This window comes from Bombina bombina, chromosome 4 (genome assembly GCF_027579735.1).
Source record: "Bombina bombina isolate aBomBom1 chromosome 4, aBomBom1.pri, whole genome shotgun sequence".
Classification (NCBI taxonomy): domain Eukaryota; kingdom Metazoa; phylum Chordata; class Amphibia; order Anura; family Bombinatoridae; genus Bombina; species Bombina bombina.
Window position 1 is genome coordinate 586,785,456 of NC_069502.1, and position 23,797 is coordinate 586,809,252.

Here is a 23,797-nt window from a genome sequence, read left to right on the forward strand (position 1 = left end):
TTAGGGGTGTTTAGACTCGGGGTACATGTTAGAGTGTTAGGTGCAGACGTAGGAAGTGTTTCCGCATAGCAAACAATGGGGCTGCGTTAGGAGCTGAACTCTGCTTTTTTGCAGGTGTTAGGTTTTTTTTCAGCTCAAACAGCCCCATTGTTTTCTATGGGAGAATCGTGCACGAGCACGTTTTTGAGGCTGGCCGCTTGCGTAAGCAACTCTGGTATCGAGAGTTGAAGCTGCGTTAAATATGCTCTACGCTCCTTTTTTGGAGCCTAACGCAGCCTTTATGTGGACTCTCAATACCAGAGTTATTTTTATGGTGCGGCCAGAAAAAAGCCGGCGTTAGCTACGCAGGTCCTTACCGACAAAACTCCAAATCTAGGCCTATGCTTTTTTTTATATTAACTGCATAGTGTAAAACATGTTTTTTGGAATTGATAGGTTTTTAATATTGTATTTTATAGCCGAAGTAAGTTCACACTGTAATGAGCGTGTTTTACGTATACGTTACAACTGTGCTCTATATTAATAACCCATTTGTTACAGTGCGGTCACAATATTCAGTTAGATTACGAGTGGAGCGCAAAAACTCACATTCACAAGCACAAAATTTGCGCTCCACTCAGTAATAATAGTGCATGCAAATGTGAGCTGGTATTACAAGTTAAGCGCAATGCAAATGCAACCTCACATTCGCATTGACTGGAAGCTTTGCGCTCACGAGAGCGTGCTTCCATAGGCTCCAATGATAGCCTTGTTCTCATGCCTTGAGACTCGACAAAGCACCTAGCACAGCGTCTATGAATATATACATATATATTTATGTGTTTATATGTGTATAGACACATATTAACACATAAATATGTATGTATATATGCAAATACATATAAATTTAAAGTAAAAACACAGTCCCCATAGACTTCAATGTAAAGGCACTTGAACACCTTATATATATAACTGCTTTGTGCAGTTATTTAATATATATATTTTTTTTTAAAAAGGAACTGTCCACTTTAGTTGGGTGGCAATTGGGGCACATTGTTTAAATTAACCAGAGGTCTGACCTCTGGTTAAAAGGACAGTTTACTCTAAAAATTTCTTCCTTTAAATTTGTTCCCAATGATCCACTTTATCCGCTGGAGTGTATTAAATTGTTTACAAGTATTTCCTTTACCCTTATATTGGCATATGAAATGACTGAATTAGCCTGTGGAATCCCCACCTATTCTGAAAGTTTTTGGCCTTAGGGATAAGCTATAGATAAACAGTTACACTCTCAGGAGGATATAGAAGAGATAAGGTAATAAAATGTTAATTTTCCATTGTTCTCTCTAAGTATTGGTGATTGGTTTACGGACAGATATAAGATAAAGAAGCAAGTATATGTACACAATGTGATAAAGTAATGAGATCTGATTATGCCTAAAAGCGCAACCCATTTTATTAGGTATAAGTAAATCACAGTAACAAACTTCATTTTTTTAAATAATTATTTATCTGCAATATATCTTGTTGTACTTTTTACTTTTGGCAAAAAAGTGGGGAGACCAAGCGCTTTGGAAAAGCCTCTGTCGCTCTGATAAACAGGTGTACTAGCCCACCTTAAAGGAGAAGGAATATAGAAAAAATGTGAAAAGAGCGCCAAAGAGGCTAGAATTTATTACAAAAGATAGGGATCCAATCTAAGATAAGGTAAAACAATAAAAGCAAAAAAAAGGAATTGATCTATGCATACATAATAAAATACATAGTAAAATGCATACAATTGAATAATGAATACTGTGTGGATGATAACTGCTTAGTAGAAGATAACTCAGTCTTAAATATATAAGGTGCACCTTATAGGAAAAGTCACAAATCTGAGCTCAGTAAAAAAAGTCCTCAAAAAAATGTGTGAAGATTTGTGCAGTAACCCAAACTTGAATGGCAAACTTAAGTGTTCCAAAAAATGATGATAGCCAACCAAAATCAGATGTACTTTTGCTTTTGGTTGTTGTTATATTGCAGTGCAGTGAAAACATTTTAGTAGAAATTTATTAATTTAATTTTCTGTGAGTAATCGCAATATCATTTAAATTGAATATATGATGGCTGTAAGATGCCTGTATTAATACAAGGGGTTCTTGTTTTAAAGACAATCAAGGTGCCTAAAGAAGCAATCTGTAAGTAACAGATAAAAAATAGCCCTTTACTGAAGCGTGCCCATTTGCATCGTTCCCTATTGTGCAGAAAAAAAAATTAGTGGAGCCTAGAAAAGGGTTAACTTTTTTCATAAATTCAGAATATTAGGTATGATAAACACCAGTGTTTGATATGTCAAGTAAAACATTTGTCAATCAAAAGTCTTTAAGCATAGGGCTATGTGACATTTACTCTTTTACAAACCAATAAAGTCCCCAGCGGCATGCCTTTTTTATTCTCATTTAAATAGTGCTAGAAGAACAAATCATACTGCAGGGCAAGTTGATAACTGCCAGTCACGATTCTTCCCTTGTTTACTATAATGAGGAGGGTAATAAATTCAGCTGACCATTTCAGCTGGCATTTGCATAGATGAATAGTTTGTCCACTCAGTCTCTCTCCAGTGATTTGGGCCCTTTTGTCATCACAAAGAGCATTTAGCCTCCCTGGAATTTTCAGCAGCCAAGCTCTCATTAGCAAACATCATTTAGTATGAGTGATGCAAATAATTGTCACTAAAATAATAAACTGGTTCACAAAAATATTCTATTTGATGGCTCTGAACATCAAATTTCCTGAATTGTTGACATTCAAATAAGCCAGAGAGCTTTATTGTTTTGGAACAATGAACTCTTGTAAAAAGGGTGGACATTGTTTTGCCTCCATTGGACCTTGGCTTGATATCAAATCTGTCTCTCAAACAGGCAACTAGCATTTTTTACAGTCAGAGCATCTATACCAGATGTAGATGTAGCACTGTCTTATCAATCCCAAAGTCCAAACCTTTTTTGTATTTTATTTTTGTTTTTAATTGAAATTTGATTTTGTTCACCTATTGTAAACAACTTGATCCAAACCAATTAGCTACAACTTTTATCATTTCCCTAAGTATAATATAGAAGCAAATGCCAGTTTTAGTCATTGCTGTACCCCAGAGAGTTTCCTTTGCTAATACAAATAATGCAATTCATTTTTTTGAGTTGTTTTCAGTATATGCAATTTATAGAAACACAGCTTTGATTGGAATACCGTAAACACTACAGAGAGAGCACATTACAAATATGAATGAGCTATAAACAGCTAACAAGTGCAAAACATAAACAAACTGAATAGTGAATTAGAATAATTAACTGATGGCCATCTGCTTTAATGGGGTCCAAAATATCTCAGGACAAACCAATCTTATTCAAATCTAGGACCTAATTGTCAAAAGCTCTCCACTCAGGCGAGATTATCTAAAAAGATCCATTAATACTACAAGGTCTTTCACAGGATTCTGGAAAGGCAAACATCTTGATAGCTAAGGAGTGTACCCAACATTTTATTATGCAACAGAGAGATAGACATCCGTGTACAGAGCTCAGTAAAATAGGCACTTGTATTGAAATGAAAATTGTATTGAAAGTACAATGTAAACATCACAAAGTGCACATTAAAAACCGTACTCTTGGAATAAAATTCATATTAAAATAAAGCAGAAAAGAGTGAATTTATATGATGTAGTAAAATTCCTATTTTAAGTAGGCTAGTAAAAAAATCATATTTAGTGTACAAAATAAACAGTTAATACCAAAATACCAAAAAAGTACAAAATGCAAAGCACACTTTAACCTGAAGCACTCTTACACGTTTAACAGTATTTATAAGCACTTTACTCCCACAGATCTTACAGTTTTGTCACCCTTGATGTATATATCTCTGGCTACCAGTTATTATCGAAAATGTGTCAGATTTGTACAGTCAGTCCCTTTGCTTTGAACTTGTGATGGATTTTCCTGACTTTTAACCCACACTGTATTCCGTTTTAATATTTTTCTCTAATAAATTGTATTTCTTTTAACTACAGATTTGAGCCAGTCTGGGATTGTTTGCACTGAATTTTGGATTTTTTTTTACAGATTTTGTTCCCATATTATCTCCATCTCATACACAGTTCCCAGATTTGCAAGCCGCAAGATAGTGGAGCACCATACACCAAGCGATTTGTCACTTATGGGATGGAAGGACAATGTAGAAATACTTCAGAACTGTGAGTTATTTTATTAGTGATACCCCATGTGGGACTTTTCCCTTTGATACTCCAATTGGTTTTCCAATTTGGGTTTACAACACTGTTTTTATTAATGACTTGGAGCAAGGATTAAATAGCAACATCTCTATTTTTGCAGATGATACAAAGTTGTGTAAGGTCATGAACGTGCGTTACAAGGGGATCTGCAACAATTAGAAGTATGGGCAGGTAAATGGAAAATGAGACTTAACACAGGAAAATGCAAAGTTTCTTTGGAAGTAAAAATAAGCAGGCAATGTATTATTTAAATGGGACAAACGGAGGAGGAAAGGGATTTGGGAGTAGTAATAGATAACAAGCTTAAGATGGGTGCACAATGCAGGTATTAAAAGAGTAATTGATTCAAGGGAAGAAAGTATAATTCTGAAATAAGAGAACAAATGGAGTCTCTATGGAAGTGCGCAAATGATCACAAACAGGTGTAAGGTGGCGGATTCAGCAACGGCAATCCAGGCAGCTCTCTTGGAATGTTGTAGATGAAAGTCGGGAACCTGTAGAAGACAGATGGAAGAGGCGCCTCATGGGACAAGTATCGTCTTAGGCAACAAAGGAGAGCAGTAGCAGCGGACCCCCCCCACAGAGTGTTACTCACAAGAGCGGCGGTACAACCGTGTACCCAGACAAGCAGGACGGAACCAAAAGTCGCCCGTCAGACAAGCGCAAGCTCGATACGCTACAGCAGACGTCACTCGGCAATATTAGAAAACAGGCAGGTGTTATATACTCAAAGAAACATTTATTGAGTATAAACAGATAAAAACATGCGTCCAGCAACGCGTTTCTCAACATATAGTCGTTTCATCAGGCTGATGAAACGACTATATGTTGAGAAACTCGTTGCTGGACGCATGTTTTTATCTGTTTATACTCAATAAATGTTTCTTTGAGTATATCACACCTGCCTGTTTTCTAATATTGTTGCCGTTAGGGCAATTTTGGTCTTCTTCCTGACTCCTCCATGGAGGTTTGCTGTGCCGAGTTTCCATCCACCCCATTGGCTCCTCTGCTGGGTCGACTCTGACGCTGTCTGCCGAGTGACGTCTGCTGTAGCGTATCGAGCTTGCGCTTGTCTGACGGGCGACTTTTGGTTCTGTCCTGCTTGTCTGGGTACACGGTTGTACCGCCGCTCTTGTGAGTAACACTCTGTGGGGGGGGGGGGTCCGCTGCTACTGCTCTCCTTTGTTGTCTAAGACGATACTTGTCCCATGAGGCGCCTCTTCCATCTGTCTTCCACAGGTTCCCGACTTTCAAGTATAATTCTGTCATTATATAAATCCCTTGTAAGACTTCCCCTTGAGTATGGAGTGCATTTCTGGGAAGCGATCTCAAAAAAAAGACATTGCAGACCTTGAAAAAGTTCAGAGAAGTGCCACAAAGCTAATAAGGGAAATGGAGAATTTAAGCTACGAGGAGAGGTTAGCCAAACTGGGTCTGTTTTCTCTAGGAAAAAGGCGCTTGATAGGTGACATGATTACTTTATATAAATATATTCAAGGCCCATATACAGAGATGGCAGAAGCTCTGTTTATTCCAAGAAAATTGTTTGCGACAAGAGGTCACAGTTTAAGGCTGGAGGAAAGGAGATTTAATCTCATGCAACGGAAACGTTTTTTCATTGGAAGAACAATAAAATTGTGGAACTCATTACCAAAGGAGGTAGTGAATGCCAATACCTTAGATACATTTAAAATGGTTTGGATACATTTTTGGCTAGAAACAGAATTCATGGATATAATTGCTTGTGTTAAACGGGTCACATTTTAATGGGATTCATTTAAGCTTAACTGGAGCTTTTTTGTAAGTATATTAGATTTGTATAGGTTGAACTTGATGGACTTTAGTCTTTTTTCAACCTCATCTACTATGTTACTATGATGGACTTAATTTTGTATCTAACATATAATATCTTACATTTAAAAAAACATAGGATGCAGATATCAGTATATTAGGCTGATCAAACAAATCTATTAACAGAAACATGAAGCAGAAAGTCATTACACAGTCACAGCTGTATCTTTGTACCTTATACCTATTCAACTTGCTACAGCAATCAAGAGCAAACATATAGCTGTTACTAGTTAAAAAAAAATACATTTGAGGCCAAGGTCTTGATACTGAATTTTAATTTGCAAAAAGAATACATTATAAAAGGAGCATTCCTCCCTCTCTCTAAAAGTTGGGTTAAAGTATTTGACATTAGGAGCAGGTCTACAAAATATTTATTATTATGTCACAGATATAAAGTTGCCTTTACCCGCTTGTTAAAACAGATCATGCTATTAAAATGGAAATGTATTGCACAAGTCTTTGACTGGTTATAACCAGGACCATCAAAAGAGCATCTTTTTTGTGTGTTTTTTTTTAGACAAATCTGACTTGGTTAAATGTGAGAGTAGAATCTTGCTCTAAACTACTGAGTCATCAATTTTATTTTGCCTACTAAAGATAGCATGGAACTGTTTGAGTGGCCTAGCAATTGATTCAAGCTAAATGACTTCTGAGTTATTTAGTTAGTTGAGGCAAGATTTAATTCAATTGGCTAATAGTTTGCCAATCGTATTGCTTTGTTAATGGTATGTTCCAAACGAATAGTGTCCTGATTTTTAAGCATGTCTCTGTGCGGGTGGCAAATGATTTATTATGGTTTTAAAGGTAGAGTACTCACATATATTTCATAAATCAATAATAAGAAGCTTGTTTATAAGGACATGGAAGTCAACATTAAAAACTTTCCAATTTGGGGCGGGGCCTGATGCCGAAGCGGCTGGATGCGTTTTGAGGGAGCTCCTCATTCTAGTTTATAAATATTGAGTCAATTTATCAATTTTATGAAAGTTGGTGTAAAATAATAGTACTAAGGACATGTAGGAGCTTATCCAATACACACTTTCCTGACCTATGTTCTTTGGCACGCGATAATAGTCACATAGAGGTATTCTTTGAAGTGCGGCTTAGGTGACCTGAATGAGAATTGGAGCTTATTGGAGTTTGGCCTAAAGTGTGTCACCTACAAGTGCCTGACCAATGCAGTAACATGGAGCTTGTTTTACAGGCACTGCATATCCTGCTAGCATAATTTTAAGAGAATATGCTCCAAATCTTTGATGTTTTACAGAAATAAGTACCGGGAGACAGATATCAACCTGATTCTATGACAAATGCCCAGGGCGTATCGCAGCTCCCGGAACAACACAGAGAAGGGTATATCAAGTTACCATTTGTCGATCACATATTCCAAGATGTAGTTGCCCTACGGAGTCAGATTCATGTACACCTAGCCTGTAAGAGAGCTGACCGGGGATCTTACAAATTGAACTAGAGGGCATTTCAAAATCAGAAAGACCCTCAAAGATGAGGTTGGTGGTGATGGGTTTTAGCTGCCTGACCTCATTTTGGCAACGGCCCATTTGGATGGTCCTCATGGCGGAGATCGCCAAGTCTGTACCCAAAAAAGTTTTTCTTAGGCAACCGTTTTCAAGCACAGGAGTGGGATAGGTGACACTTTGTATTATTGGTCAGCCACTACATCATTTACTACAATATTGTGTTGGGCTTACTTAATCCTTCCCTCTGTTGCCAACTTAGCTTTTGCATCTGGAACTCTTAATGACGACAGTAATGTCCTAGATCCTGTAAAATATATGGGACATTTCTGTTATGATCTGAAGCCCAGTCTTTAGAATATCTAGAAGACCCACTGTCTAGTCTAAAGCTTATCAACAACCTGTAGCCTTTACATATCATTCAATATACTTGTTTTCTATGCTCGGTATGGGTCATATATGTATATTCAAGTACAAGTTTAAGATTTTTCATTCAGAAATATATTTAACTATATCAGATCCTGATATATATATAACTATTCATATTTTCTAGTCTGAAGCTCAAGAACTTATGTATTTAGGCAGATGGTAAATTGTCCATATGCAGTACCTCTGTTCAGGTATTTGCTTAATTTTATATTTTGTGACCATACATATGTATCAGACCTATCCACTAGGTAGTAGTAAACTATAATGTCAGATATATAGTGGGGCAAAAAAGTATTTAGTCAGCCACCAATTGTGCGAGTTCTCCCACTTAAGAAGATGAGAGAGGCCTGTAATTTTCATCATAGGTATACCTCAACTATGAGAGACAAAATGTGGAAACAAATCCAGACAATCACATTGTCTGATTTGGAACAAATTTATTTGCAAATTATGGTGGAAAATAAGTATTTGGTCACCTACAAACAAGCAATATTTCTGGCTCTCACAGACCTGTATCTTCTTCTTTAAGAGACTCCTCTGTCCTCCACTCATTACCTGTATTAATGGCACCTGTTTGAACTTCAGTATAAAAGACACCTGTCCACAACCTCAAACAGTCACACTCCAAACTCCACTATGGTGAAGACCAAAGAGCTGTGGAAGGACACCAGGAACAAAATTGTAGACCTAGGCAAGCAGCTTGGTGTGAAGAAATCAACTGTGGGAGCAATAATTAGAAAATGGAAGACATGCAAGACCACTGATAATGTCCCTCGATCTGGGGCTCCACGCAAGATCTCAACCCATGGGGTCAAAATGATCACAAGAACGGTGAGCAAACATCCCAGAACTACATGGGGGACCTAGTGAATGACCTGCAGAGAGCTGGGACCAACGTAACAAAGGCTACCATCAGTAACACACTACGCCACCTGGGACTCAGATCCTGCAATGCCAGACGTGTCCCCCTGCTTAAGCCAATACATATCCGGGCCTGTCTGAAGTATGCTAGAGAGCATTTGGATGATCCAGAAGCTGATTGAGAGAATGTCATATCGTCAGATGAAACCAAAGTAGAACTGTTTGGTAGAAACACAACTCGTTGTGTTTGGAGGAGAGAGAATGCTGAGTTGCAACCAAAGAACACCATACCTACTGTGAGGCATGGGGGTGGCAACATCATGCTTTGGGCTGTTTTTCTGCAAAGGTAACAGGACGACTGATCTGTGTACATGAAAGAATGAATGGGGCCATGTATCGTGAGATTTTGAGTGCAAACCTCCTTCCATCAGCAAGGGCATTGAAGATGAAACGTGGCTGGGTCTTTCAGCATGACAATGATCCCAAACACACTGCCCAGGCAATGAAGGAGTGGCTTCGCAAGAAGCATTTCAAGGTCCTGGAGTGGCCTAGCCAGTCTCCAGATCTCAACCCCATAGAAAACCTTTGGAGGGAGTTGAAAGTCTGTGTTGCCGAGCGACAGCCCCAAAACATCACTGCTCTAGAGGAGATCTGCATGCAGGAATGGGCAAACATACCAGCAACAGTGTGTGACAACCTTGTGAAGACTTACAGAAAACGTTTGACCTCTGTCATTGCCAACAAGGGATATATAACAAAGTATTGAGATGAACATTTGATATTGACCAAATACTTATTTTCCACCATAATTTGCAAATAAATTCTTTCCAAATCAGACAATGTGATTGTCTCGATTTGTTTCCACATTTTGTCTCTCATAGTTGAGGTATACCTATGATGAAAATTACAGGCCTCTCTCATCTTCTTAAGTGGGAGAACTTGCACAATTGGTGTCTGACTAAACACTTTTTTGCCCCACTGTATACTTGAAGTGGGTCCTTATCAAGCTGTGGGGCACATTCATTAGAGTAGGGATTAGGCACTTGAAATAGTCACTAGTAAAGGTCTAGAGTACCCTTCAGAAAGAACACTATATTCTCTTCCTGATCCTAGAGGTCCAAGTATTATGGATGTTGTACAAGATTTTAGAGTGAGGGGTTGCTACCCAACAATATAGTTTACTCCAGGGTTATAGTCTTCTGTTTAACTAAGTATGCTGTGAACATGTTAATACATATGTTGTTCCTACTTCTAATATGTTATAGGTCTAGACTCAGTTTTCTTTTCCATGAGAAAGGTGCAAGTATGTCTATTCTATTGTTATATAATTAAGGATCCTATAGTATCAAGGACGCCTCTCGAAAGTTTTGGTAATACCACTGGATCTGCTCCCCCCCATATATATCTTTTTATTGGATAAACAGAAGAACACAGATTCTAAGAAACTTTTCCCTAAATTCCAACTTTGTGATTCAGATTTAAGAAGTATATACATATAGTAATTCATTTGGTGCAAGACTTTGGGAAGGTGTATAGAGAAATGATTTAAAGTTGACAGTACATAAATCAAAGAGATAATGCTGGTATTTTTTTTATATTTTTTATTAGTTCACTAAAATGCTATAGCTTTTGCCCCCTATTAAATATATTTTGTGAATAACATGACACTTATCAGCTCAATCTAGTTTACCAGGCATTTTTATAGCACCTTTCTAGTGTAATCTTAAATTTTACTCATGCCCCTATAATCATGGCACAAGAGCGACCGCTTAAGTTTCATTAGCTTCCCCCTAATAAGTTAACAGAGTTTGAAAAGGTCCTTGAGTGGCCTCTTATCCTTTGGGGAATATATATAACAAGTAAAACTGAGGTTGATTTTATGCACTTCGTAAACTTTATCTTATGTACTAGAAAAGGTGATACTCTTTTGACTAATGTATTCTCTTTTCCATATGTCTCACCTACAATTGTCTGTAACAATTTGTTTTTGTTCTGTTTTACTAAAACCTCAATAAAAATATTTAAACAAAAACAAAACTTTCCAATTTACTTCTGTTATCCCATTTGTTTTGCTAAAGAGCATAACTAGGTAGACTTAGGAGTGTTCATGGGTTTTTAACACTCTATGGGCTAGTTTACAAGTGGCACACTAACTGTTGAGCTAGTGCGAAAAGGGGTGATGCACGCATCAGAAGTAGCACACAAATTACAAATTGAAAGTAAACGTGTTTGCTTGAGTGCAATTAAATGTGCATTGGGATAGTGCGACTTAAGCTCTGGTTAACTGTGACACTCGACTAAAAAGTTGCACAAAAACATCAAAAATACATTACAAAGTACAGTTACACACATAATAACAATATCTAATAAACATTATTAAAAAAAAATTGCAATAAAAAGTTATAATCGGCTCAAAGATATGAGTTCCCAGATGTAAGAGAAAAAAAAGACTGCAATGGGCCTTAACATAGAGATACATACATATACGTGTCTCAATATGTATAATATGTATATGTATGTATGTATATATATATATATATATTTATATATTTATGTACATACTGTATGTATTCATATGTGTATATATGTATTTACAGATATATATATACACATATAAACACATAAATACATATGTATACATATAGAGACATTATAAGTGCATTGGAGCAGGTGAGTAGCTGAAAACATGTCAAATCATATTGATTCAAAAGTCATATTTTATAAAGTTTTAAATGTGTATTTACTGTAAATAGTTCACATTCCAATGTTCTTCACATAGGGGAATATGTTATAAGTATTTATAAATAGATATTCCTTATATATCTGTACATGTATATACCTATATATTATCTATCTATCTATATATACTGTATATATATATATATATATATATATATATATATATATATATATATATATATGGTGTGATATTCGGACATTGGCTTTTTCCACCCTTCACCCTATGGCAGCAGAGTTTATAACAATATTTGCAAAAATGTTATACATTGTTCTAAACACTAGTGCTGTACTGATGACACATGCATTTCCTTAGATTACCAATGTATCATGTTTAACAAAAGACACAAATAGAACAAAGTAAATTCAATAATATATACATTGGAAAGGTTGTTTTTTTTAAAGTTGACTTTCATGTCTCTTTAAAGTTAGTTGATTATGTAAAAATAATCTTTCTCTTTTGCTGTAAATCTTAACATTTGTTTTAACTTTCTTACTGGTTTTCTGGTTTTGGTCTGCCCTCCTAGCTTAACCCCTTAATGACAGCTGACTTACCCTGTACATCTCGGCTGCCTTTTTACTGTAAGGTGATAAATAGTGTGGCGCTTGCCAGCAGCAGCAAAACTGCACTACTGCCAAATACTCCCTGGAGTGAGGCATGCGGTAATAGTGCGCCATTTTCAGCAAGACCTGCACTATTATAGGGCTAAAAACCCTTAAGGACATGAAATTTACAGGTTATGTCCGTGATGTTAAAACTAGGTTAAACAAATTCCAGCAGAAATAACCCCAGACCTTTTAACTGTCGCCTAGATTTAGAGTTCTGCGTTAGCCGTCAAAACCAGCGTTAAGGGTTCCTAACGCTGGTTTTGGCCGCCCGCTGGTATTTAGAGTCAGTCAGGAAAGGGTCTAACGCTCACTTTCCAGCCGCGACTTTTCCATACCGCAGATCCCCTTACGCCAATTGCGTATCCTATCTTTCAATGGGATCTTCCTAACGCCGGTATTTAGAGTCTTGGCTGAAGTGAGCGTTAGAACTCTAACGACAAAACTCCAGCCGCAGAAAAAAATCAGGAGTTAAGAGCTTTATGGGCTAACGCCGGTTTATAAAGCTCTTAACTACAGTGCTCTAAAGTACACTAACACCCATAAACTACCTATGTACCCCTAAACCGAGGTCCCCCCACATCGCCGCCACTCTAATAAATTTTTTTAACCCCTAACCTGTTGCCCCTAACACCGCCGACACCTACATCATATTTATTAACCCCTAATCTGCCCCCCCCAACGTCGCCGATACCTAACTACACTTATTAACCCCTAATCTGCCGACCGGACCTCGCAGCTACTCTAATAAATGTTTTAACCCCTAAAGCTATGTCTAACCCTTACACTAACACCCCCCCTAAGTTAAATATAATTTTTATCTAACGAAATAAATTACTATCTATTTTAGGATTTATATTTATTTTACAGGCAACTTTGTATTTATTTTAACTAGGTACAATAGCTATTAAATAGTTAATAACTATTTAATAGCTACCTAGTTAAAATAATTACAAAATTACCTGTAAAATAAATCCTAACCTAAGTTACAATTAAACCTAACACTACACTATCACTAAATAAATTAACTAAACTACCTACAATCACCTACAATTAAATCAACTAAACTAAATTACAAAAAAAAAACAAACACTAAATTACAAAAAATAAAAAAAGGTTACAAGAATTTTAAACTAATTACACCTACTCTAAGCCCCCTTAAAAAATAACAAAGCCCCCCCAAAAAAATGCCCTACCCTATTCTAAAAAAAAAAAGTTAACAGCTCTATTACCTTACCAGCCCTTAAAAGGGCCTTTTGCGGGACATGCCCCAAAGAAAACAGCTCTTTTGCCTGTAAAAAAAAACATATAATACCCCCCCAACATTACAACCCACCACCCACATACCCCTAATCTAACTGACACAAACCCCCTTAAAAAAACTAACACTAAGCCCCTGAAGATCTTCCTACCTTATCTTCACCCAGCCGGGTATCACCGATCCGTCCAGAAGAGGGTCCGAAGTCTTCATCCTATCCGGGCAGAAGAGTTCCTCCAGAGGGTCCGAAGTCTTCATCCCATCCGGGCAGAAGAGCTCCTCCAGAGGGTCCAAAGTCTTCATCCAGGCGGCATCTTCTATCTTCTTCCATCCGGCGCGGAGCGGGACCATCTTGAAGCAGCCAACGCGGAGCCATCCTTCTTCACCAACAGACTAACGACGAATGAAGGTTCCTTTAAATGACGTCATCCAAGATGGTGTCCCTCGAATTTCGATTGGCTGATAGGATTCTATCAGCCAATCGGAATTAAGGTAGGAAAAATCTGATTGGCTGATTGAATCAGCCAATCAGATTCAAGTTCAATCCGATTGGCTGATCCAATCAGCCAATCAGATTGAGCTCGCATTCTATTGGCTGATCGGAACAGCCAATAGAATGCAAGCTCAATCTGATTGGCTGATCCAATCAGCCAATCGGATTGAACTTGAATCTGATTGGCTGATTCAATCAGACAATCAGATTTTTCCTACCTTAATTCCGATTGGCTGACAGAATCCTATCAGCCAATCGGAATTCGAGGGACGCCATCTTGGATGACGTCATTTAAAGGAACCTTCATTCGTCGTTAGTCCATCGGTGAAGAAGGATGGCTCTGCGCCGGCTGCTTCAATATGGTCCCGCTTCGCGCCGGATGGAAGAAGATAGAAGATGCCGCCTGGATGAAGATGTCTGCCGGTCCGGATGTCCTCTTCTGCCCGGATGGGATGAAGACTTCGGACTCTCTGGAGGAACTCTTCTGCCCGGATAGGATGAAGACTTCGGACCCTCTTCTGGACGGATCAGTGATACCCGGCTGGGTGAAGATAAGGTAGGAAGATCTTCAGGGTCTTAGTGTTAGGTTTTTTAAGGGGGGTTTGGGTGGGTTAAATTAGGGGTATGTGGGTGGTGGGTTGTAATGTTGGGGGGGTATTGTATGTTTTTTTTACAGGCAAAAGAGCTGTTTTCTTTGGGGCATGCCCCGCAAAAGGCCCTATTAAGGGCTGGTAAGGTAATAGAGCTGTTAACTTTTTATTTTAGAATAGGGTAGGGCATTTTTTTATTTTGAGGGGCTTTGTTATTTTTTTAGGGGGCTTAGAGTAGGTGTAATTAGTTTAAAATTCTTGTAATCTTTTTTTATTTTTTGTAATTTAGTGTTTGTTTTTTTGTAATTTAGTTTAGTTGATTTAATTGTAGGTGATTGTAGGTAATTTAGTTAATTTATTTATTGATAGTGTAGTGTTAGGTTTAATTGTAACTTAGGTTAGGATTTATTTTACAGGTAATTTTGTAATTATTTTAACTTGGTAGATATTAAATAGTTATTAACTATTTAATAGCTATTGTACCTAGTTAAAATAAATACAAAGTTGCCTGTAAAATAAATATAAATCCTAAAATAGCTACAATATAATTATTATTTATATTGTAGCTATATTAGGGTTTATTTTACAGGTAAGTATTTAGCTTTAAATAGGAATAATTTATTTAATAAGAGTTAATTTATTTTGTTAGATAAAAATTATATTTAACTTAGGGGGGTATTAGTGTTAGGGTTAGACTTAGCTTTAGGGGTTAATACATTTAGAGTATTAGAGTAGCGGCGAGGTCCGGTCGGCAGATTAGGGGTTAATACTTGAAGTTAGGTCTCAAAGATGTTAGGGAGGGCAGATTAGGGGTTAATACTATTTATTATAGGGTTTGCGAGGCTGGAGTGCGGCGGTTTAGGGGTTAATACATTTATTATAGTGGCGGCGAGGTCTGGTCGGCAGATTAGGGGTTAATAAGTGTAGGTAAGGTAGCGGTGATGTTGGGGGGGGCAGATTAGGGGTTAATAATTATAATGTAGGTGTCGGCGACGTTGGGGGCAGCAGATTAGGGGTTCATAGGGATAACGTAGGTTGCGGTGGTGTCCGGAGCGGCAGATTAGGGGTTAATAATATAATGCAGGGATCAGCGATAGCAGGGGTGGCAGATTAGGGGTTAATAAGTGTAAGATTTGGTGTGTTTAGACTCGGGTTCATGTTAGGGTGTTAGGTGCAGACTTAGGAAGTGTTTCCCCATAGGAAACAATGGGGCTGCGTTAGGAGCTGAACGCTGCTTTTTTGCAGGTGTTAGGTTTTTTTCAACTCAAACTGCCCCATTGTTTCCTATGGGGAAATCGTGCACGAGCACGTTTTTTAAGCTGGCCGCGTCCGTAAGCAACGCTCGTATTTAGAGTTGAAGTGGCGGTAAATTATGCTCTAAGCTCCCTTTTTGGAGCCTAACGCAGCCCTTCAGAGAACTCTAAATACCAGTGGTATTTAAAAGGTGCGGGGGAAAAAAAACACGCGTAGCTAACGCACCCCTTTGGCCGCAAAACTCTAAATCTAGCCGTGTGTTTGTTAATCATGTATTGCAATTCTTATTCTTTTTTTTCTGCCCCCTCTGTCTTATTTTGGGGACAAGCATCATTACCCTCTTACAGTTGGTCTCCATAGTCTATTTGCCCTGCATTCCCATACTGTGGCTAGGCTAGTTTGTAACTAAAGTAACTGGAAGCAATGCCAGACATTTTTGAAGCCGATAGAGCAAAAGGCAAACTAGTTCCTAAAGGCATTAAATGACATACCATCAGAAGCTTGGCTACACAGTTGGCAGCAGAAGCAAAAACCTCAGCCAGAGGCTCGGCAGAGAAGAGATTTGGCAGGAAAAAATCTGCAGGTTGTTATTGAATAAATATTTGTTTTGAAATAAATATGTGGTTTTCATCTCTTGTTTGCCATATGGTCTGGTAAGATCTGTTAGTAGGAAATGGAGAATTAAATTCAAATTCACTGTAATATTAATTTCCTGCTATGGGTATTGACGAATGCAACCATTGTTGGGTCTTTTTTTTTTTTATATTTTTGAACTAAAACAAAGTTTATGAAAAGAAAATATGGACACCAGTATAATCAGTGGATAAGGGTGGAAGTTTCCAGAAGTAATGTTGCCAGTTGACAATAACATACAGTACACATTTTACTGTAATCTCATTTCATCTTTAATTTTAGGTTCTATTCAGATCCTGAGAATAAAACAATTAATGACTGAACCAAACACAAGCTGCCTTGTAATATTGAAATTGTTAAAAAAAAATGAAAATCTGCACTAAAATAACTAAGATTAGCAAAGCAAAAACAAACAACCAATCCTAAAAAAACTTTTTAAAAGTATACTATACTGTACACAGTTTGCCGGCGCCTAACAGATATCTATATAATATTCTATTAGAATTCAGCAAATTTCAACAGCAAAATATAATAAAATAATACTTTACTATTTGAAATATTTTACTCATCCAGATATCAATCTATATATTAGGACGAATACCTCTCATTTGGAGGGAATTATTGGATATTACTTAGAGCCGCAACGAGACTGAAAGCTCCCAGTGGGAGTTTCCTGATTTATGCAATTTGGAAATCTTATTATTTTCTTGTAATGTTATTGACAAAGAAAATAACGTAATAATTGTAATAATATATTTAACTTCTCCATTGCTAGAGAATTTGTCAGTGCTTTACAAAAAATGTTTGTTAAAAAAAAGGCCTACTATATTTGAGGGATTTAAATGTTAACCTAAATTTGCAAAAATAAATAATTAAATAAATCATAATAAAATTACAAGAAAGACGAATTTCTAATAATTCTCCACAAAAATACAACTAAAAAGTACAAATATAAATTAACAGAAAATTTACAGTTAAAATTTTACAGTCCAAAACAGACCTACACTCATACAAAAACCTTAATGTATTTCAGTCACTGAGTGCAATTATAGGTATTAGACATGTGCATTCGGATTTTGCTGTATTGTTTGCATTTGTTTGAGAACACAAAATGAGCAAGTATTTCAATAAATAAACAAATTAACGAATGTACACGCGACACAAACATTTAGCTAATTCATTCATGCAGTTAAAACATTTACTCTAAAGGCAGGAAAGAATTTCTGAAAGTGGTAAGTCTTTTTTCAAGGGTGAAAGGCTTTTCTGCAGGCACATAGGTTTCAAATTTACAGTTTTACACTATTGATAAAAAATAAGTCCAAGTGGAGTGCTATTTATAAGATTAGCTAAGACTAGCATGCAATCTGGTATTACAAGTCCATGGTAAAATGGAATAACCAATCAATGTTTATCCCGGCCGCCATGTCTTTAGCATACCCTAAACTTTCAATTTCCCTCGTACAACGTTAACACCATTTTTTTGTTAAATAGCATTGTTCTTCACTCAGAAGAAAATTTAATTTTTTAATATGTTTCACAGAGAACACACTGAATTCTATAAAAAAAGGGGGAGGGGGCTGGATTTCCTAAAGAGAAGCCTTCCATAGAAAGTAATTAGGATCTCTGGGATACAGAATTTCAAATGGTATGGTGAAGTTAATGGAGACTTGCACTGATATAAAATCTCAGTTTGCAGGAAATACAAATTAAACTAAAATATCTTAGATATAATTTAACTTGTTTTTGCCTATAGTTTAGTATATATCACTTTTTTGTCAGTTAAATAAGTGTAATGGGAATTTTGAGCAAACTTCACCTGCCTACTTTTAACTTGTTATATGAACACGATATTCATTTAACTTGAACAGTGTTTGAGCACAATAGAGCTAATATTTTTGCCCTACATTATGGGGCCGATTTATCAAGCTCCGTATGGAGCTTGATGCCCCTTGTTTCCGGTCAGTCTTCAGGCTAGCCGGAAACAGAAGTTATGACGCAGCGGTCTAAAGACCACTGCTCCATAACTTGTCTGCCTGCTCTGAGGCCGCGGACAGAAATCAACCCGATCAAATACGATCGGGTTGATTGACACCCCTGCTAGCATCAAATCTGTAGGGGGCGGCATTGAATTCACAAGAACTGCTGGTGCAATGATAAATGTCTGCTGTCGGCATTTATTGATGTGCAGCAGACATGATACGCTACATGGTATCATGTCCACTCGCACTATAATAAATATACCCCTTGAAATCTAGGACTATACATTTTAAAAATGATTTATTTTTTGTGCTGCAGGCTTGTGGCAGCAGCACTAGCTACTACTTTAACTTTATTTTAAGTTTAAGCTGCTTTTCAGCGGTCCCTCTGAACTGAAGATGTTCCACATAGGAATTGAGCATTATCTAACTTCCATTAATGAACAAATAATGTTGTATTCAGCTGAACAAAACAACCCCATAAACTAAGATAATCTAATCTTTGGGAAAATTAAATATGTGTATTTTTAAAAAAATTGGAAATTCAATGATAAAAGCATACACTACTGTCTGAGTTCTCAGTTAAATAGAAAATGCAGAGAAATTTATGTTAGGGAGTTCGTGCTTGATTAAAATTGGCTACTCAGAGATATGAGAAATAAACCTATCTTATAACTTGTGGTGTGCTATGGGGTAATGTTAATGTTTGTGCATTGAGAGTATTCTGAGTTAAAGCTCAAGCCTTTAAAGGGACATGTTACCCATATGCTAATTAATCAAAAGTGGTGCAGCACTTATATAAAAAGCTTTTTAGAAAATAACATATGAACATCTGTAAAAAGGGAAGATATTTGACCTCAAAATAGAAGCCTTAAAGGCAAAGTCTAGTCAAAATTAAACTTTCATGATTCAGATACAGCATGCAATTCTAAACAACATTCCACTTTACTTTTATCATCAAATTTGCTTTGTTCACTTGGTAATATTTATTAAAAGCTAAACCTAGGTAGGCTCATATACTAATCGTTGAATGCTTCCTCTTATCTCAGTGCATTTTGACAGTTTTTCACAGTTAGATAGCGCTATTTAATCTATGCCATATAGATAGCATTGTGATCACTCCCATGGAGTTATTTATGAATGAGCACTAAATGGCTAAAATGAATGTCTGTCAAAAGAACTGAAATAAAGGGGCAGTGTGCAGAGGCTTAGAAAAAAGTAATTACAAAGGTAAAATGTGTGTTAATATCACAGTGTTGGTTATGCAAAAGTGGGGAATGGGTAATAAAGGGATTATCTATCTTTCTAAACAGTAAATGTTTTCAAGTAGACTGTCCCTTTAACCTCAAACCGGAAAGCTGTCTCTGGCTGTATAAGAGAGTCATTTTACAGTAAGGTGGTTGCAAAGTGATGTCATTGCTGTTGTCACCCCATTCTGAAGGATTAAGTGATTGTTACTATGTATCAGTGATTGCTTCTAGCTTCTAAGTTGCATGACACAATATTATCTGCTAAATAAATTATTTGAAAATGAGGATAATGTAAACAAGCAAACACTCACAACAGTATCCACAATCATTTCCTCATCAGCTATTAAACTGTTACATTTGTATCTACTTTTGTGTCTGGATTTAATGTAGCAGTGGTAATTATAAAATATAATTCCATTATAAATCCCTCCTATAAACATTATTTCCTAATACCTTTTTATATTGTTAGTTTTCTGTGGGGTAATATAAATATACATAAGGGGAAATGGCATAATTTGCATCATATTTTAACCCAAAATATATTTAAAAAAGAGCATCAAATGGAAGCATTGCCTTTACTGGTAGAAAAATGTTTCAAACCCATGGAACTGAATGATAGATATAAAATTTGAAAGGGGTAGAATTAATGTACCTTTGCCCTTGTGTTGCACTTGGCCCTTGGATCAAAGTTGGCAGTAGATACTCTGGCAAAATAGATTTATGTGTCTAATGAAACAGATTATATTGCAGATGAAATTTTGGAAATCAAACAATGAGAATTAGCATACTCAAAAAAGATGCAGAAGAGTACAGGCCTTAGGCACAACCTTTGAAGACCTGCCGAGGGCAAACAGTAGCACTGAGTGGTCTCTCTTGTACAAAAAAAATCAAGGTCTATGAACTTTAAGTGCACAGCATGCAGTCTGGGAAGCAAATAAGTTTATAGGCCCTCTCATAGCATTCACATGTGTTACTTTTGACTCACTGCATATGTTGCTACACAATCTAATTATGCACATTTTGGCAGTATTGTGTGACTATGTCAAGATAATTAAAAATGGTAGCAATAACATAAACATTACGAGTCATTTAATTTTTGTATGTTTTTGTCATAGCATTTTACAAAGGATATTTATTTGTAATGTTGTGAATTTATTTTAATCTAAACATAGTGTTCCATTGATCATTTCCTCAAAATGAAAAGCTAATGTTGATGGTACAGTATTGTAAATAGTACTTTAATGTAGTACCTATTCTGTTTCCAATGTTTATTTTGACTGAAATACTCAACCTTTATATTACAATGTTTTAGCTGGTTCCGTCAAGAGTACATAGAGAGAGTACACAGAGAGAGTACAGATAGAGGGGCAAAACTAAAATATCCAAAATGAATGTTTCTGATCTGAATACAGATTTTGTATAAACCTTTAAAACCAATGCACCTTCCCACACAAGTACTTAGTTGCATTCTGGATAAATGTATAGCTTGTTTTATTTTATCTTTTATATATTATAAAAAATAGAAACATCATATCTAGATTGTGATTTCACTGAGGTATTAAACTGCATTTATTTTCTTGAATGACAATGATATGTATTTCTTTTACAGAAAGGTTACCACACAAATACACATAATTGCACAAGCATGCAAGCAAGCACTCAAGCACGCTCGCACATGCTAACATACATGCAAACAGATTTTGACAACCATATTTTTTTACTATAATTAAAAATTATTATTATTTTTTTACAATATCTATAATAATTTCTAATAAGTATTATTAATATTTTTTAATATTTTATATTTTATATTTCAATAACGCGCCTTAAAGGGACATTTTAAGCAACTTTCTAATTTACTCCTATTATCAATTTTCTTCATTCTCTTGGTATCTTTATTTGAAATGCAAGAATGTAAGTTTAGATGCCGGCCCATTTTTGGTGGGTTGTCCTTGCTGATTGGTTGATAAATTCATCCACCAATAAAAAAGTGCTATCCAGAGTTCTGAACCCAAAAAAAAGCTTAGATGCATTCTTTTTTTTTTTTAAAGATAGCAAGAGAACGAAGAAAAATTGATAATAGGAGTAAATTAGAAAGTTGCTTAAAATTGCATGCTCTATCTGAATCACAAAAGAAAAAAATTGGGTTCAGTGTCCCTTTAAGATAACTAATTTTTCATGTGTGCTAACCCGACACTGCATTATAGCTAAAGCATGAAATGCAAGGCGCATTATGTATATTTTACTTTCCTATGTTCTTAAGTTAGAATTATTTTTAATATTTAAATATATATGTTTATATATATGTGATAATTAGGGATGGGCGAATGTGCTGAAAGTGTAATTTGTTTGGTAGACAGTCAAATGTAACTCCATTAAAATTTGGTAATCAAATGTTTTTTTGAATATAACTTTCGTTGTTCATTATTTGATTGAATATCCACATTCTAAATGTTTAATGTAGCAATATTGAGAAGTTCAATAGTTTATGCATGAGGGAATTTAGTAAATTAATACATAATAGATACAAATATAGCAATTTGAATGTTTCTATTTTGAATATTGCATAATTCAAATATTAAATTTAAAGAGAGCATTAGAAATTCTGTTACAAATATATTGAATCTAATTTTTCGAATTTGAATATTGCATAATTCAAATTGCATTATCAGTAAAATTTGAAACAAATATCCGAGGTCCTGATTTTAGCACCCGTCAACTTTCGTTTGTGTGCAAAACTTTTACTTTGTTTGTAATATTTGTGCTAACCTGTGTGCAAAAAAAGATTACTTCTAGCCATTTTTACGCTCAAACAGAAGTGCTAAATAGCGCACCACTTGTAATCTAGCTCATAGTTTCCTCCAAACCCCTTATTGTTTGATTTATTTTCTCTCATCTCTCCGCATTTCCAGTGTAATCCTAAGTAGTCATATCCATAAACATAACTGTGGTTATGGCAGTGCTTTTGCCTAAGATTCATTGTACCAGACCAGCAGGTTAACTGAACACAGAATTTAAGAGATAAGTGAATTAGGCAGCTGCTTCATCTGACTAGAAAGACAGTTTTACCCAATGACTGCAGGTCAGTGAGTATGGAGACATTAGATATAGGAGAACGGAAATAAAAAATATCTGTAATTAATAATCATTTGCATTTTATAATAATATAAGCAGTCACAATAACAAAAAATATATGTATACAGTATCTCACAAAAGTGAGTACACCCCTCACATTTTTGTAAATATTTTATTATATCTTTTCATGTGACAACACTGAAGAAATGACACTTTGCTACAATGTATAACAGCCTGTATAACAGTGTATATTTGCTGTCCCCTCAAAATAACTCAACACACAGCCATTAATGTCTAAACTATTGGAAACAAAAGTGAGTAAACCCCTAAGTGGAAATGTGTCAAGGGAGAATGAGCTAAGTTTAAGGTTATGTGGGTTGTGGTTGATTGAGAGCATTTAAGGGGGTGAGAGAAAGGAATTATGTTGAGAGCTGATTTCATTTCTGATGGAGTCGTTTTTGTTATTGAAGTGGCTGGCAAAGTCTTGAGCTGACAGAGAAGTTGTATTAGGAGGAGGGGGAAGACGGAGAAGGGTATTGAAAGTGGAGAAAAACGTTTTGGGTTTGAAGAAAGATTAGAGATGAGAGTAGAGAAGTAATGTTGCTTATGGAAATTAAGGGCAGAATAGTAAGAGTTCAAGATAAATTTGTAATGTTGAAAATCAGCTGAATTCCTAGATTTTCTCCAGTGCCGCTAAGCAGTACGGGAACATCTGCGTAGGTATCATGTCAGAGGAGTATGCCAGGGCTGAGTGTTTGATTTCCTATGGTAAGAGGGGCGAGATTGTCAAGGACGGATGTAAGGGTGGAGTTATAGTGGCAGATAGATTGGTCAGGGCAGGAAAAGGAGGAGAAGGATGAGAGGATAGGTTTGAGGGAATTAGAAAGCTGTTGTTGATCTAATGACATAATGCTTCTATGAAGTTTGGTGTGAGGAGTAGAAGGAGGGAGAGTTGTAGGGAGGGATGATATGTTGCAATTAAGGAGATGGTGGTCAGAAAGAGGAAAGGGTGAGTTTGTGAAGTTTGAGAGAGTGCATCGATAGCTAAAGATCAGGTCACGATAGTG